We start from the raw sequence: 7,500 nt of genomic DNA on the forward strand, positions 1-7,500 counted from the left end.
GGATCGACACCCGGTTAAGAAAAATGAAAAAAGTCCCTCTATTTGATGGAAGTCAGCAACAAAAAGCTGGATTTTTTCTAAGTGTCAAGGAGGGTGTCGCTTCCAGAAGGCCCACCCGCCTTGGATCACCACCCGGTTAAGAAAAATGAAAAAAGTCCCTCTAGTTAATGGAAGTCAGCAACAAAAAGCTGGAATTTTTCTAAGTGTCAAGGAGGGTGTCGCTTCCAGAAGGCCCACCCGCCTTGGATCACCACCCGGTTAAGAAAAATGAAAAAAGTCCCTCTAGTTAATGGAAGTCAGCAACAAAAAGCTGGATTTTTTCTAAGTGTCAAGGAGGGTGTCGCTTCCAGAAGGCCCACCTGCCTTGGATCGACACCCGGTTAAGAAACATGGAAAAAGTCCCTCTATTGAATGGAAGTCAGCACAAAAAAGCTGAAAATATGACAGAGTGTCAAGGAGGGTGTCGCTTCCAGAAGGCCCACCCGCCTTGGATCGACACCCGGTTAAGAAAAATGAAAAAAGTCCCTATATTTGATGGAAGTCAGCAACAAAAAGCTGGATTTTTTCTAAGTGTCAAGGAGGGTGTCGCTTCCAGAAGGCCCACCCGCCTTGGATCACCACCCGGTTAAGAAAAATGAAAAAAGTCCCTCTAGTTAATGGAAGTCAGCAACAAAAAGCTGGAATTTTTCTAAGTGTCAAGGAGGGTGTCGCTTCCAGAAGGCCCACCCGCCTTGGATCACCACCCGGTTAAGAAAAATGAAAAAAGTCCCTCTAGTTAATGGAAGTCAGCAACAAAAAGCTGGATTTTTTCTAAGTGTCAAGGAGGGTGTCGCTTCCAGAAGGCCCACCCGCCTTGGATCACCACCCGGTTAAGAAAAATGAAAAAAGTCCCTCTAGTTAATGGAAGTCAGCAACAAAAAGCTGGAATTTTTCTAAGTGTGAAGGAGAGGGTCGCTTCCAGAAGGCCCACCTGCCTTGGATCGACACCCGGTTAAGAAACATGGAAAAAGTCCCTCTAGTTAATGGAAGTCAGCAACAAAAAGCTGGATTTTTTCTAAGTGTAAAAGTTGGGATTTTTTCTAAGTGTCAACTTTTGGTGTACCAACCCTTCCAAAATAAAGTCGGGATTTTTTCTAAGTGTCAACTTTTGGTGTACCAACCCTTCCAAAATAAAGTCGGGATTTTTTCTAAGTGTCAACTTTTGGTGTACCAACCTTTCCAAAATAAAGTGGGGATTTTTTCCAAGTGTCAACTTATATAGTCGGGATTTTTTCTAAGTGTCAACTTATAAAGTGGGGATTTTTTTTCCAAGTGTCCACTTTTGGTTCACCATGCCTTCCAGAGTCAAAGAAGCCCCCGAGTGAGACCCAAAAAACCGGACCGAGTGATGTCATTTGGGGTCCTATTTTCAGTCATTTTGTGGGATTTCGGTGACGCCGAGGAGGGAAGCAGGTGTCAAGGGACAGGGGGGTGCCTGTCCCTTTAAGAAGGCCGGCTTGCCGTGGATCTACACCCGGGTAGGGAATTCAAAACAGGTCCCTCTATTTGCTGGAAGTCAGCACAAAAAAGCTGGAAATATGACAGGGGGAAAAAAAAAAGAAGAAGCTGCAATGATGGCAGAGTGTCCATGTGCCTGTCCCTTTAAGAAGGCCGGCTTGCCGTGGATCTCCACCCGGGTGGGGAATTCCAAATAGGTCCCTCTATTTGCTGGAAGTGCCCCCCCAAAAAGCTGTCCATTTCCCCAAGTTTTTAAGGAGGGAAAAGCCACTTTAAGCCTAAAAAGGAAAGCGGGGATTTGGAGCCCTCCGGTGGACTTCCGCCGCCGCTGCACCCTTAGAAGAAAAAGCTGCACTTATGGCAGAGTGTCCATGTGCCTGTGCCTTTAGGAAGGCCGGCTTGCCGTGGTTCTGCACCAGGGTAGGGAATTCAAAATAGGTCCCTCTATCTGCTGGAAGTCAGCACAAAAAAAAGCTGGAAATATGACAGAGTGTCAACTTTTAGTGTAATAGACCTGCGAAAGTCAAAGTCGGGATTTTTTCCAAGTGTCCACTTTTGGTGTACCAACCTTTCCAAAATAAAGTGGGGATTTTTTCAAAGTGTCCACTTTTGGTGTACCAACCTTTCCAAAATAAAGTGGGGATTTTTTCTAAGTGTCAACTTATAAAGTCGGGATTTTTTCCAAGTGTCAACTTATAAAGTGGGGATTTTTTCCAAGTGTCAACTTATAAAGTCGGGATTTTTTCTAAGTGTCAACTTATAAAGTGGGGATTTTTTCCAAGTGTCAACTTATAAAGTCGGGATTTTTTCTAAGTGTCAACTTATAAAGTGGGGATTTTTTCCAAGTGTCAACTTATAAAGTCGGGATTTTTTCCAAGTGTCAACTTATAAAGTGGGGATTTTTTCCAAGTGTCAACTTATAAAGTCGGGATTTTTTCAAAGTGTCAACTTGTAAAGTGGGGATTTTTTCCAAGTGTCTACTTTTGGTTCACCATGCCTTCCAGAGTCAAAGAAGCCCCCGAGTGAGACCCAAAGAACCGGACCGAGTGATGTCATTTGGGGCCCTATTTTGAGTCATTTTGTGGGATTTCGGTGACGCCGAGGAGGGAAGCAGGTGTCAAGGGACAGGGGGGTGCCTGTCCCTTTAAGAAGGCCGGCTTGCCGTGGATCTACACCCGGGTAGGGAATTCAAAACAGGTCCCTCTATTTGCTGGAAGTCAGCACGAAAAAAAGCTGGAAATATGACAGAGTGCCCCAAAAAAAAAAAGAAGCTGCAATGATGGCAGAGTGTCCATGTTGCTGTCCCTTTAGGAAGGCCGGCTCGCCGTGGATCTCCACCCGGGTGGGGGATTCCAAATAGGTCCCTCCATTTGCTGGAAGTGCCCCCCCAAAAAGCTGTCCATTTCCCCAAGTTTTTAAGGGAAACAAAAACCAGGGTTGGGGTTGGATGCATCACACTGTAAGTCTCGGCTGCAGCCAGAAGCAAGTATTAAAAAGATAGACATCAACCATCATTTAAAAAGGGGAAAACAAATCCATTCATCAATAAATCATATCCAAATTTTAAAAAAGAGGCAGCTCAAAAGAGAGGGTGTGTGTCCAGCAGAAAATAGGCATGATAAACAAAGAGGGCTGGGGTTTGGAGGAGGGCAAAATGTCCCGCAGCCGGCCGCCCGAGTTCCGGGATGCCCAGCACGTCCATAACGCACCCCGCAAAGTCAAACTGGAAGTGGAGGGGAAAAAAGCTGGGAAAGAAGTTAAATGTCCTCAAAGTGTTCCAAAATCAGTCCCACGAGTCCCGCAGCTGGCCACCCGAGTCCAGGGAAGCCCGGCACCTCCGTAACAAGGCCCGCAAAGTCACACTGCAAGTGGGGGAGAAAAGCTGGCAGAGTAGCCAAAAGTCCTCAAAGTGTTCAAAAATCAGTCCCCCACCAGCCCCGCAGCTGGCCACCCGAGTCCAGGGACGCCCGGCACAGCCGTAACGCACCCCGCAAAGTCAAACTGCAAGTGGGGGAGAAAAGCTGGGGGAAAATCCAAAAGTCCTCAACGTTTTCAAAATCCGCACCCGGGACTGAGTCCAGCAAGTCCCCCCGGTCCCAAAAATGCCATTTTTTTCAAAAAATACCCAAAAAATGCGGGGGCCGGATTTCGGAACCGGCGTACCGCTTTCGGCCCGCGTGCCCTAGATTGGAGACCGATGTCAAAAATGGACGCCGGTCGGGTATTTTTTTCCTTGGGGTCTATAGAGAGTAAATCCGGAGGAAAATTGGCCTTACGAGCAAAGGGAGGGATTTTAGGGGGCATAACGTCCAGCCGCGTGCCTCCCGGGTCCCGGGGAAGAGAAAGTCCAGAAAACTCATAAAATCATGCCCAGCATGGAGATCCACAAGTCCCGCCGCAGGCCCGAGGCTTCCCGGGTCCCGGGAATGACCAAAAGACACCCAGGAGTGGACCATCGAAAGTGGGAGGGAAATGGAGGGAAAGTCGGGAAAAAGGTCCAAAATGGGTTGAAAATCATATGATCCCACCCAGGGTAGAGTTCCACAAGTCCCGCAGCGAGCTGCACGAGCCGCAGGAACACCGGGAATGACCAAAAGGCACCCAGAAGTGAACCAGCGAAAGTGGGGGAAAAATGGAGGAAAAGGAGGAAAAAGTACCAAATTGTTTAAAAATCCTACCCAGGATGGAGTTCCACAAGTCCCGCAGCGAGCTGCACGAGCCGCAGGAACACCGGGAATGACCAAAAGGCACCCAGAAGTGAACCAGCGAAAGTGGGGGAAAAATGGAGGAAAAGGAGGAAAAAGTACCAAATTGTTTAAAAATCCTACCCAGGATGGAGTTCCACAAGTCCCGCAGCGAGCTGCACGAGCCGCAGGAACACCGGGAATGACCAAAAGGCACCCAGAAGTGAACCAGCGAAAGTGGGGGAAAAATGGAGGAAAAGGAGGAAAAAGTACCAAATTGTTTAAAAATCCTACCCAGGATGGAGTTCCACAAGTCCCGCAGCGAGCTGCACGAGCCGCGGGAACACCGGGAATGACCAAAAGGCACCCAGAAGTGAACCAGCGAAAGTGGGGGAAAAATGGAGGAAAAGGAGGAAAAAGTACCAAATTGTTTAAAAATCCTACCCAGGATGGAGTTCCACAAGTCCCGCAGCGAGCTGCACGTGCCGCAGGAACACCGGGAATGACCAAAAGGCACCCAGAAGTGAACCAGCGAAAGTGGGGGAAAAATGGAGGAAAAGGAGGAAAAAGTACCAAATTGTTTAAAAATCCTACCCAGGATGGAGTTCCACAAGTCCCGCAGCGAGCTGCACGAGCCGCAGGAACACCGGGAATGACCAAAAGGCACCCAGAAGTGAACCATCAAAAGTGGGGGACAATTTGAGAAAAAGTTGGAAAAAGGTCCGAAATTGATTAAAAATCCTACCCAGGATGGAGTTCCAGAAGCCCCGCAGCGAGCTGCGCGAGCCGCAGGAACACCGGGAATGACCAAAAGGCACCCAGAAGTGAACCATCAAAAGTGGGGGACAATTTGAGAAAAAGTTGGAAAAAGGTCCGAAATTGATTAAAAATCCTACCCAGGATGGAGTTCCAGAAGCCCCGCAGCGAGCTGCACGAGCCGCAGGAACACCGGGAATGACCAAAAGGCACCCAGAAGTGAACCAGCGAAAGTGGGGGACAATTTGAGAAAAAGTTGGAAAAAGGTCCGAAATTGATTAAAAATCCTACCCAGGATGGAGTTCCAGAAGCCCCGCAGCGAGCTGCACGAGCCGCGGGAACACCGGGAATGACCAAAAGGCACCCAGAAGTGAACCAGCGAAAGTGGGGGACAATTTGAGAAAAAGTTGGAAAAAGGTCCGAAATTGATTAAAAATCCTACCCAGGATGGAGTTCCAGAAGTCCCGCAGCGAGCTGCACGAGCCGCAGGAACACCGGGAATGACCAAAAGGCACCCAGAAGTGAACCAGCGAAAGTGGGGGACAATTTGAGAAAAAGTTGGAAAAAGGTCCGAAATTGATTAAAAATCCTACCCAGGATGGAGTTCCAGAAGCCCCGCAGCGAGCTGCACGAGCCGCGGGAACACCGGGAATGACCAAAAGGCACCCAGAAGTGAACCAGCGAAAGTGGGGGACAATTTGAGAAAAAGTTGGAAAAAGGTCCGAAATTGATTAAAAATCCTACCCAGGATGGAGTTCCAGAAGTCCCGCAGCGAGCTGCACGAGCCGCAGGAACACCGGGAATGACCAAAAGGCACCCAGAAGTGAACCAGCGAAAGTGGGGGACAATTTGAGAAAAAGTTGGAAAAAGGTCCGAAATTGATTAAAAATCCTACCCAGGATGGAGTTCCAGAAGCCCCGCAGCGAGCTGCACGAGCCGCGGGAACACCGGGAATGACCAAAAGGCACCCAGAAGTGAACCATCAAAAGTGGGGGACAATTTGAGAAAAAGTTGGAAAAAGGTCCGAAATTGTTTAAAAATCCTACCCAGGATGGAGTTCCAGAAGCCCCGCAGCGAGCTGCGCGAGCTCCGGGACCCCCGGGAATGACCAAAAGATACCCAGGAGTGAACCAGCGAAAGTGGGGGACAATTTGAGAAAAAGTTGGAAAAAAGGTCCGAAATTGTTTAAAAATCCTACCCAGGATGGAGTTCCAGAAGTCCCGCAGCGAGCTGCGCGAGCTCCGGGGCCCCCGGGAATGACCAAAAGATACCCAGGAGTGAACCAGCCCAAGTGGGGGACAAATGGAAGAAAAGCCGGGCCAAGTCCAAAAAAGTTGGATTTTTTGCCAAAGTGTCAACATGCGTGATTTTGTCAGAGTGTCCACTTTTGGGATTTTTTCTAAGTCCAACAACGAGAGAGGCCTGGCCTCCAGCCTGTCTAGCCTCTTCCATGAGACACTTAGAAAAAATCCCGTGCAAAAAAAGTGGATTTTTTCTAAGTCCAACAACGAGAGAGGCCTAAGTTCCAGCCTCCTTAGCCTCTTTCTTCCGTGGAGCAAAAGTTGGATTTTTTGCCTAAGTGTCAACATGCGTGATTTTGTCAGAGTGTCCACTTTTGGGATTTTTTCTAAGTCCAACAACGAGAGAGGCCTGGCCTCCAGCCTGTTTAGCCTCTTCCATGTGACACTTAGAAAAAATCCCAGCCAAAAAAAGTGGATTTTTTCTAAGTCCAACAACGAGAGAGGCCTAACTTCCAGCCTCCTTAGCCTCTTTCGTTCACATACTTAGAAAAAAATCCCAGCGCCAAGCCCAATGCATTTCAATGGGATTTATTTTTCGAGCCGGATTTTTTCTAAGTCCAACAACGAGAGAGGCTTGAGTTCTAGCCTACTTTAAGCCTCTTTCGATTTTCCCTGTTTTTACCAGGTCTACCAAAACACCCCCATCACGTTAGTAGGTGCGCCAGGCTTAGACAGGCCGAATTGGCAGGAAATGTGTCCGAGTCAAAGTGAGCTATTTTGGGACTCAAAAGTTGGATTTTCCCCCTCTTTTCGATGGTTCTTTTTTCGAATGGTTCTTCCAGGCTCTGAGCGACAGGGGCTCACGCGGACATGCGTGGCCGCCTAGGGGGCGCTATCTCGGACACATTTAGGGACATGGACACCCTGGAAGAACAAACATAAAAATTTTTTCGACCTGATTTCAGACCAGCCTCTTTCTTAAGGACTTCCAGGACTCGAGCGACAGGGGCTCGGTCCTGAGTGCGCGCCCGGCCAGGGGGCGCTATCCCGGACACATTTCGGGACATTTAAACCATGGATGGACAAACATAAAAATTGAAAGACCTGATTCCACCCAGCCTCTCGGGGCTTTTCCCAGGGCCGGAGCGACAGGGGCTCGGTCCTACGGCGTGCCCGCCTAGGGGGCGCTATGACGGACACACCAGGGGACACGGACACCCTGGGTGGACAAACATAAAAAATTGAAAGACCTGATTCGACCCAGCCTCTCGGGGCTTTTCCCAGGGCCGGAGCGACAGGGGCTCGGCCCTACGGCGTGCCCG

This window comes from Lampetra planeri, unplaced genomic scaffold (assembly GCF_965212315.1).
Source record: "Lampetra planeri unplaced genomic scaffold, kcLamPlan1.2.h2 scaffold_1570, whole genome shotgun sequence".
Lineage (NCBI taxonomy): Eukaryota > Metazoa > Chordata > Hyperoartia > Petromyzontiformes > Petromyzontidae > Lampetra > Lampetra planeri.